The 10772-nt window shown below is 40.3% G+C and overlaps 1 pseudogene; it reads right to left on the bottom strand.

Moving 5' to 3' along the window:
• Positions 1-1921: 1921 nt before the first annotated feature.
• On the bottom strand, positions 1922-3169 carry LOC123465651 (annotated as a pseudogene).
• Positions 3170-10772: the final 7603 nt, after the last annotated feature.

Genomic DNA, 10772 nt, shown 5'->3' with positions numbered 1-10772 from the left:
AAAATACAAGTCCTCAGACCACTGCAATGTGAGAGTTTCATTAAAGACCACTGGATAAATTCAGGAGCCCCTTAAAGACAATGAGGACAGTGGATGAAATGGGGGGAGGGGATCCACAAGAGGATGGATAGTGGGAATGCTATTGTGTTTCAGCCTTAGGTCCTAGATGGAGCACAACAAAAGAAAAAAAATAATCTCCCGTGGTCATTCCTAACTCATCATGAGCCCACCCACATGCAGGCTTGGAGCTAGAACTCATATCATTTGAGCAGCTTCAGGTTGATGGCACCATAATATACCTGACAGAGCGGGAGCCAATCCTCTCTTGAGGAGCATACTTAAAGACGGACCTTAAGGATATCAGAGGAATTGGGGACCAATTTTAAAAGTCTCTGAGCATATCTGGAAGCGAGTTGTCATCATCATCATCATGAAATAAATAACTGCAGGATCAGCTTTAAACAGCAGATGATGGAAATACCAGATACCAAATACAACTAAGTTTAAAGAACTGTACAAAAGTATTTAAAGTATCTGGAACTTCTATGATGATCCAGTGATTAAGGATCAGTATGTCCACTGCAGGGGGCATGGGTTTGACCCATGGTCTGGGGAACTGAGATGCCACATGCCGCTGGGTGTGGCCAAAACAAACAAACAAACAAAAAAAGTATTTAAAGTATCAATATTATCAACTCTACTTCAATAACATTTTAAGTGGCTTAATTATAAAAAAAAAATAATAAAGTATCAACACTGATGAGACAAAGTAGAAAAAGACCACAGTTTTAAAAGTCTAACCCTGGTGGTTCAGATGGTAAAGAATCTGAATTGTGTCTGCAATGTGGGAGACATGAGTTTGATTCTTGGGTCTGGAAGATCACTTAGAGAAGGGAATAGCTACCCACTCCAGTATTCTTGCCTGGAATTCCATGGACAGAGGAGCCTGGCGGGCTATAGTCCACAGGGTAGCAAGAGTTGGACATGATTGAGCAACCAACACTTTCACGCTTTCACTTTCAAAGACTAAAAATAAATAGTTAAAATTTGAACCTCAGTGGAAGATTTAAATATTGATTTAGACACAGATGAAAGGAAAACTGCTAGTGACCTGGAAAACAGATCTGAAAAAACTACACAGAATGAAGCACTTTATTTGAAGGGGAAGCCGAGAAACCCACTACCATAGTGAGAGATGTTAATATGCATTTCTCAGTTATTGATAAAGAAGCAAATGGAGAATATGGTAAAGCTGTAGAAGATTTTACTGCAGGTCCCTGGTGTTTGGATTTCCAGTTCCTGGACAGAGGAAACAGGGTGGGTTTCCAGGGGGTTGCAAAGAGTCAGACACGACTGAGTGACTGAGCACCCACACATGCGCACAAATGAAAAGTAAAGTTCCTGTCCTCATGGCACTTACATTTTTTTCTATACTTTCATATATGTAAATATGCATACTTTTAATTTTAAGACAAATGAAGAGAAAAAAAAAAATAAGATCGTTAGTTAGCAATTATTCACATTACTCGTGTATCTGTTATTTCCTCAGCAAGGAACCAGATGGCAGTAACCACAGTATTCTTATCTCCTGGCAGAGTACCTGCTTAAAGAAGGCACTTAACAAAGTTCTGTGGGTCCAAAAGTCGAGAGAGTTAAAGGGAAAAGACAAAAGGCAACTGGAATCATGGGCCCCTCACATCTTTGGGCAGGCCCTAGCATACTGGCAAACCAGCTCCCTGGTCAGGGGGTGGGAGTCCTAACTAATTTGTAGTGTCAGCTGATTTCCATGGTGTGAATACTGCCGCTTGGCCAATTTCAAGTTTCCAGTGTTACGTCTCTAAACACAAAGTTTAGAAAACATACTCTCGAAGTGGTACAAAACAGCTCCAGCACACCAGTGTCTGGCAATGATACAACCTTTACATCTTTCTGCCTCCAATTCCTTTTTTTTTTTAATTGGCTGCGTCAACTCTTAGTTGCAGCACACAGGACCTTTGTTGCACCATGTGGGGTCTTTCATTGCTTCCCACAGACTCTCTGGTTGTGGCACTCGGGCTCAGTTGCTCCATGGCGTGTGGGATCTTATTAGATTGGTACAAAAGTAATTGCGGTTTCAGACTGTAAATTTTAAATCATTATAACTAGGCTCAAACACATCTTTATTAATCAAAATAGGAACCATTAGAATCAACACATTTTTGTCCATGAGAAATAAGTTTGTTTATTCCTGTAGTGTAAATATCCATGCTTCGGGATTCAGTGGACTCTTGAAAAGCATTTTCTGCATTCTGCTGCTTATGGAAGCATTTTGTGTGCAAAAAGTTGTCGAGATGCTTGAAGAAGTGGTAGTAAGTTGATGAGAGGTCAGGTGAATATGGAGGATGATGCAAAACTTTGTAGCCCAATTCAATCAACTTTGGAAGCATTGGTTGTTCGACCCGTGGCTGGGCGTTGTCGAGGAGAACTGGGGGCCCTTTCTGTTGACCAATGCAGGCTGCAGGTGTTGCAGTTTTCCGTGCATCACATCGATTTGGTGAGCATACTTCTCAGATGTGATGGTTTCGCCAGGATTCAGAAAGCTGTAGCAGGTCAGACGGGCAGCAGACCACAAAGCAATGACCGTGAGTTTTTTTGGTGCAAGTTTGACTTTGGGAAGTGCTTTGGAGCTTCTTCTTGGTCCAACCACTGAGCTGATCATTGCCAGTTGTCATATAAAAGACACTTTTTGTGCATCACAATCCGATCTAGAAATGGTTCACGGTTGTTGACTGAACCAATAAGAGAACAACAATAAGAGAAGGTGACACTTCAAAACGATTTTTCTGATTTTCGGTCAGCTTATGAAACACCCACTTATTGAGCTTTTTAATCTTTTCTCTTTGCTTCAAATGCTGAATGACCATAGAATGGTTGATGTTGAGTTCTTTGGCAATTTCTCATATAGTCCTTTCAATTGGTCATTGTCAACTTTCGACGGCCAGCCACTGTGCTCCTCATCTTCAAGGCTCTTGTTTCCTCTGAAAAAATTCTTGAACCATTACTACGCTGTACGTTCATTAGCAGTTTCTGGGTCAAATGTGTTGTTGGTGCTGTGAGCTGTCTCTGCTGCTTTCCGATCTATTTTGAACTCAAATAAAAAAATCACTCAAATTTGCTTTTTGTCTAACATTATTTATATAATCTAAAATAAACATAAAATAAATAGCAAGTAATAAGTAGCAAAAAAAAGAAATGCACATGAAAATCGTGTATAACATAACCACATTTATTTTTAAATGTATTGCAATATCAAACAGCAAATTTCAACAGTGCAAAACCGAGGTTACTTTTGCACCAACCTAATAGTTCCAGGACTAGGGATTGAACCCACATCCCCTGCATTGCAAGGCAGATTCTAAACCACTGGACCACCAGGGAAGTTCCAGCCTTCCAGTTCTGATGGAGGAAAGAGGAGCAGAGGGAGAAGCTGGGGTGCAGAGATCAACCACACCAAACCCCCCTTTTGGTCTAGTTTGCTTTCCTTTTCAGAATCTGATCTCCAGATAATCAGAGAGTTGCCTAGAACAAATGAAGACCGACTCTGTGCAAGACCTTGGTGATGCAAAGGATACAGAAAACAGAAAGTCATGCGGATTCATTTTGATATTTGGCAAAACTAATACAATTATGTAAAGTTTAAAAATAAAATAAAATTAATTAAATTAAAAAAAAAAAAAGAAAGTCATGATCCCCACTCTCACAATGTAGTTAGGGACGGAGTCAGAATGATTGCAAGATGATATTTTTAAAAATGGTAGAGAATGGGGACTTTCCCTGGTGGTCCAGTGGTAAAGACTGTGCTCCCAATGCTGGAGGCCTAGGTTCCAATCCTGGTCAGGGAACTAGATCCCACAACTAAGACTGCCGCAACTAAGATCAAGTGCAGCCAGAAAAAAGTGGTAGAGAATATATAACTGATTAACTTTGCTGTATACCTGAAACTAACACAACATTGTAAATCAACTATTCTCTAAAAAAATTTTTGTTAATATTATGAAAGTATTTCACTGTATAGCAATTCAGCTAAGTGATAGCTCTGATGCTTTGGATTAACTTTTTGTTGTCTTTTCTGCTGATTAACTTCTCCTTTACATTTCTGCCACCTCAAAAATGCATTGAAAAGGACATTTAATGAATAAAATTATGCTGTTCACCTGAAACTACCACATTGTTATATTGGCTATGCACACATGCTAAGTTGCTTCAGTTGTGTCCCACTCTTTCTGACCCAATGGACTACAACCCACCAGGCTCCTCTGTCCATGGGATTCTCCAGGCAAGAATACTGGAGTGGGTTGCTGTGCCCTTCTCCAGAGGATCTTCCTGACTCAGGAATCGAACCTGTGTCTCTTACATGTCCTGCATTGGCAGGCGGGCTCTTTAACCAGCACCACCACGAAGTCCTATATCAGCCATCAGTTCAGTTCAGTTCAGTCGCTCAGTCATGTCCAACTCTTTGCAACCCCATGAATCACAGCTCGCCAGGCCTCCCTGTCCATCACCAACTCCAGGAGTTCACTCAAACTCATGTCCATCGAGTCGGTGATGCCATCCAACCATCTCATCCTCTGTTGTCCCCTTCTCCTCCTGCCTTCAATCTTTCCCAGCATCAGGGTCTTTTCCAGTGAGTCAGTTCATCCCATCAGGTGGCCAAAGTATTGGAGTTTCAGCTTCAACATCAGTCCTTCCAATGAATACTCAGGACTGAATTCCTTTAGGATGGACTGGTTGGATCTCCTTGCAGTCCAAGGGACTCTCAAGAGTCTTCTCCAACACCACAGTCCAAAAGCATCAATTCTTTGGTGCTCATCTTTCTTCACAGTCCAACTCTCACATCCATACATGACCACTGGAAAAACCACAGCCTTGACTAGATGGACCTTTGTTGACAAAGTAATGTCTCTGCTTTTTAATATGCTGTACAAAATGTTTTTGGTGTTAAAAAATAAAAATAAATTTTAAATAATAAATAAACAAAGATTAAAAACAACAAAAAAACAAATAAAATTACATATTAATTTTTGGATGGTAGATAAAATGAACTCTCTCAGAAATATGATTTTTTATGGAAGTCCAGATGCAGTATAATGAGGGCTCTCATGTCAGATATACGACATGAAAGGATCAAATCCTTACTCTGTCACTTGCAGGTCCTGTGACCTTAAACAATTAATCAGCAACTCTGTGTCCAGACCATCATGAGAATGAAATATGACAAATGCATGGACAGTCATCACATGTACCTGGCACACAGTCAGCACTCCACTGATACTAGAGATAATAACTGTACTGAAAGCAACTACACTCCAATAAAAATTAATTTTAAAAAACAGAGAAAACCATAACTGTACCAATATCCATAGTATCTGTCATACCATATGAATAAAGACAATAAAATAGAAAAGATAGGGGATAATTCATGGACTAGTCAGTAATCTAGTTCTATTAGAATCTGTATGATTAATGGAAGATAAGTTGAAAAATTATTGGGGAGGGTGCTGAGAGTCGGGGGCTTCCCAGGTGGCTCAGTGGTAAAGAATCCACCTGCCAAAGCAGGAGACGCAGACTCAACCCTTGGGTCAGAAGATCCCCTGGAGAAGGAAATGGCAACCCACTTCTGTATTCTTGCTTGAAAATTCCCATGGACAGAGAAGCCTGGTGGGCTACAGTCCAGGGTGTCACAAAAGAGAACTGACTGAGCACACACTGAGAGCTGGACTGAGGAATCTGCACTTAAATTTTACTATACATGATAAAGGATCAGTAAAACTTTGGTGACTTGATCTGACTGCATTTTGGGAAGATCAAGCTTGATAGTTTCTGCTAATGTTTGAGCAGATTAAAAAAAAAAAAAAACAAACGTTGAGTGTGGTCACTGGACCTGGGCGGTCAGGATTCTGCTCTCAGGGATCTCCTTGTGGTCTCATCCCTGGGGATGATTTCCCTCCAAAGTAGGCAGCAACTATTTTTCTGGAATGATGGAAAGGCCTCTTTCCCCTTTCCTACTCTGCTATTTTTTGGCTTACAGAGTCACTAAATGTAAACATCCTTTAAAAAGATCCCAAGCCAATTTATTCCAAAGAGTAAGAGTTATCTAGGAATTGAAGGCCCATCAAGATAAGGCTGCTTCCAAGTCACAGTCTGCGATATCTTTGCCCAAGTTTTGGGGGAACCAGGTCACCAACAATGGCTTTTCACATTTCTCATTATCTTATGTAAGAGGCTAGTTTTTCAAGTTTGTTGACACATGAAGCAAATAAGCTGTTGGAGAAGTCTGTTGCAAAACTGGAAACAAAATGTATCTCAAATATTTTATAACCACTGAGAATCAGAGGTTGGGAGGTGGCCCAAAAATTCCTGCTTCCTGTTGAAAGCACACTCAGCTCAGTGGGATACATTTGTCTGGTTGTGATACGTAAATGATCTCCGATCTGTATTTACACTTGAAATTTTCACTGATTCCTGTTATTTCAGACCGCATACGCCCACACAACTATGGTTACTTGGAATCCTTGACTGGAATACATCAGGAGTAATCGGGCTGGTATGCCATCTTTTGTTGATAATTGGAAACTTTTGGATGCAACACAAGAAGTTAACAGATTGCCCTGAACCTAGCCATATGTTTGAGGAGTTGTAGCAACAATAATTTTCTGCATATTTCTAGCTGGAACTCAAGAACCCTGTGACTACTGCATAGGTCTAGGCCTAATGGTGTCCAGAATAGTATTTCAAAAACAGAAACAAGATCCTTGCCTAATAAATTATTCATAGACCTGCTTGGGACCCCATATTTCACAAGACCTATTCAAAAGGCCTTTCTTTTATTAAACTACAGTCAGGCCTCGGGGCAAAGATAAAGGTTTCCATTGCAAGGCAAATCAAACACCCCCATGCAATTTATCATGTGTACTGATTGAAACTGGAGGACTCAATGGGATGTTAAATATTTTCCACATCTGATTATAAAAGTGAGAGAAGAAACACAGATGGAGATGATTGTATTTTGGATGAATCTGGGAAAACAAGGAGGCTTATATTTTAATATATCATATTTTCCTCCCCTAAATACTACTGATTCCCTGGTGGCTCAGATGGTAAAGAATCTGCCTGCAATGTAGGAGACCTGGGTTCGATCCCTGGGTTGGAAAGATCCCCTGGAAACGGGCATGGCACCCCACTCCAGTATTCTTGCCTGGAGAATTCCACGGACAGAGAAATACTACTGAAAGAGTGGTTTCTCTGGAAGAATCTATTAGGTAAAAACTAGTCAGTCAAGATGAGGAGGCAAATTTGATTCACAGGATAGAGAAACAAAAATCTAATTAAACATCAAGGATAAACACAATAAAAACTTTAAAAATACCCCCAATACTAAGTATACATCAGAGATAGCAAATTTATGTAAAGAAAACATGGTGTATAAATTACTCATATGTGAAATAATAGTATTATCAACATCAGTTCAGTTCAGTCGTTCAGTCATGTTCGACTCTTTGCAACCCCATGAATTGCAGCATGCCAGGCCTCCCTGTCCATCACCAACTCCAGGAGTTCACTCAAACTCATGTCCATCGAGTCAGTGATGCCATCCAGCCATCTCATCCTCTGTTGTCCCCTTCTCCTCCTGCCCTCAATCCCTCCCAGCATCAGAGTCTTTTCCAAAGAGTCAACTCTTCGCATGAGGTGGCCAAAGAATTGGAGTTTCAGCTTTAGCATCATTCCTTCCAATGAACACCCAGGACTGATTTCCTTTAGAATGGACTGGTTGAATCTCCTTGCAGTCCAAGGGACTCTCAAGAGTCTTCTCCAACACCGCAGTTCAAAAGCATCGATTCTTCGGCTCTCAGCTTTCTTCACAGTCCAACTCTCATATCCATACATGACCACTGGAAAAACCATAGCCTTGACTAGACAGACCTTTGTTGGCAAAGTAATGTCTCTGCTTTTCAGTATGCTATCTAGGTTGGTCATAACTTTCCTTCCAAGGAGTGAGCGTCTTTTAATTTCATGGCTGCAGTCACAAAATATTAGATGAAGTTAAAAAAGGCTAGGATGGTGAAAGCCTTAACTAGGCTTTGGGTAGGACCATAACTTGGTGGAAGGGAGGGACCATGATTAGTCTAGAGAGCTTAAGACTGAAAAACCAGAAATGAAGCTTCCAACCTCAGTTTATCACCAACAAGCTGTGTAATATTACTCTTATTCTAATTTCAGTTTCCTTCTCAGTAAAATGAGGAAGCCAGCAACAGACACATGAAAATATACTCATCATCACTAATAATTAGAGAAATGCAAATCAAAATTACAATGAGATATCACCTCATACCAGTTAGACTGGCCATCATTAAAAAGTCTACAAATATTAATAACATATGCTGGAGAGTGTGTAGAGAAAAGGGAACCATCTTACACTGTTGGTAGGAATGTAAATTGATGCAGCCAATATGGAGAACGGTATGGAGGTTCCACAAAAAACTAAAAATAGAATACCATATAATCCAGCAATCCAACTCCTCAGCTTATATCTGGAATTCAAAAAGATACATGCACCCTAATGTTCATTGCAGCACAATTTACAATAGCCAAGACATGGAAACATCCTAAATATCCATCAACAGATGAATGGATAAATGTGATACACATATATCTACAATGGAATACTATTCACTCATAAAAAAAGAATGAAATAATGCTATTTGCAGCAACATGGATGGACCTAGAGCTTATCATAATAAGTGAAGTAAGTCAGAAAGAGAACAAATACTATATGATATCACTTATATGTGGAATCTAAAATACAACACAAATAAACATACCTAAGAAACAGATCGGAGAAGGCAATGGCAGCCCACTCCAGTACTCTTGCCTGGAAAATCCCATGCACGGAGGAGCCTGGTGGGCTGTAGTCCATAGGGTCGCTAGGAGTAGGACATGACTGAGCGACTTCCCTTTCACTTTTCACTTTCATGCATTGGAGAAGGAAATGGCAACCCACTCCAGTGTTCTTGCCTGGAGAATCCCAGGGACAGGGGAGCCTGATGGGCTTCCGTCTATGGGGTTGCACAGAGTCGGACACAACTGAAGCGACTTAGCAGCAGCAAGAAACAGATGGTAGTGAATCTGCCTACAATGTGGGACACCTGGGTTCGATCCCTAGGTAGGGAACATCCCCTGGAGGAGGGCACAGCAACGCACTCCAGTACTCTTGACTGGAGAATCCCATGGACAGAGGAGCCTGGCAGGCTACAGTCCGTGGGGTCGCAAAGAGCTGGACATGACTGAGTGACTAAGCACAGCACAGCAAGAAACAGAAATAGACTCACAGATATAGGAACAGACTTGTGGTCGCCAAGGGGAAGAGGGGATTGGGGAGGGAAAGACAGGAAGTTTGGGATTAACAGATGCAAATCATTATATATATGGGTTTCCCAGGGGGCCCTAGTGGTAAAGACCCTGCCTGCCAATACAGGACATGTAGAATGGATAAAGAACAAGGTTCTACTACATAGCACAGGGAATTATATTTAATATCTTGTAACAAAAGAAAATAATGGAAAAGAAAAAAATGAGGAGACAAGGCTATATTATTTTTACTCTCTCTACATGCTAAAATTCAAATTTAAAAAAAAATTCAACCTATTGCTCTCTCTTCATATATCTAGTCTAATTTCACATGAAATTAATGTACTTAAGAAAGTGAAGAGTAATATCATTAATGGGATTTTTTTTTCATTAATAGGATTTTATATTGAAAATTTTCTGCAGACAAAAGGCTTCATTCAGTCTACCATCAATTCATGCTTTAATTCATTCAACAAAAATTGATTTCAAAGCCCAATGCCTATTGTGAGCCAGAATTGCAAACCTATACTATTCCATAGAAGGCTTTCCATATAAAATATAAAAGTGAGCAGGAAATATTACCTGCCCTCAAGGAGTTGATAGTCTAGTGGTAAAAACAGACACATAACCTTAATAAAGGCACAAGTAAATGACAGAGGTAAATGACAGCACGCTTTGGGAGAATGGAGGAAAGATATCCCTTCCTTAGAAGAGGAAGGCTTTCTAAAGGAGGTGACACTTGAGCTAAAGGTTGAGGATTAGCTCTTGCTGGTAGAGAAGAAAAAGGGCCACAAAGTACAAAAGAGTAGGAGTAGAAAGAATGACACACAGCTCACAGCTGCTAGACCGTAAAGCACAAGATAAGGAACAATAGGACAGGAGGTAAGCAAGGACTAAGATCATGGAAATATTCAGTATTTTACTTTAACCCAGATCTACTGATTCAGAATCTCTTGGGATGGGGTCTGGGGTTCTGTATTTTGAAAGAAATATTCCAAGGACTTCCCGGGTGGTCCAGTGCTTAAGATTCCATGCTTCCACTGCAGAGGGTGAGGGTTCAATCCCTGGTCAGGGAACTAAGACACCACATGCCAGGTGGTATCGCCAAAAAATGAAAAATATTAAATCCCAATATTTCAGATCCACCTAAAATTTGAGTATCATTTGTATTAAGTGCTTTTCCATCCATTATTTTTACTTAATTTCCACTACAACACTATGAGTTATGCGAATTGGGTTCAAGGAAAGATTTCTTTCCCTAGGAGAACTGATGAGAACAACATAGATGCTATACACTGATTAAACATTGGGATAGATGGATAAATAAGAGTCTCAGGAAAAGAGAATAAAACTGGGAAATGGGTGCCAGAAATACATTTCAAAGTGGA

Source organism: Bubalus bubalis, chromosome 4, assembly GCF_019923935.1.
Source record: "Bubalus bubalis isolate 160015118507 breed Murrah chromosome 4, NDDB_SH_1, whole genome shotgun sequence".
Lineage (NCBI taxonomy): Eukaryota > Metazoa > Chordata > Mammalia > Artiodactyla > Bovidae > Bubalus > Bubalus bubalis.
Note: the sequence above shows the minus strand (reverse complement) of the source record. Positions and strands in the feature narration are given on the sequence as shown.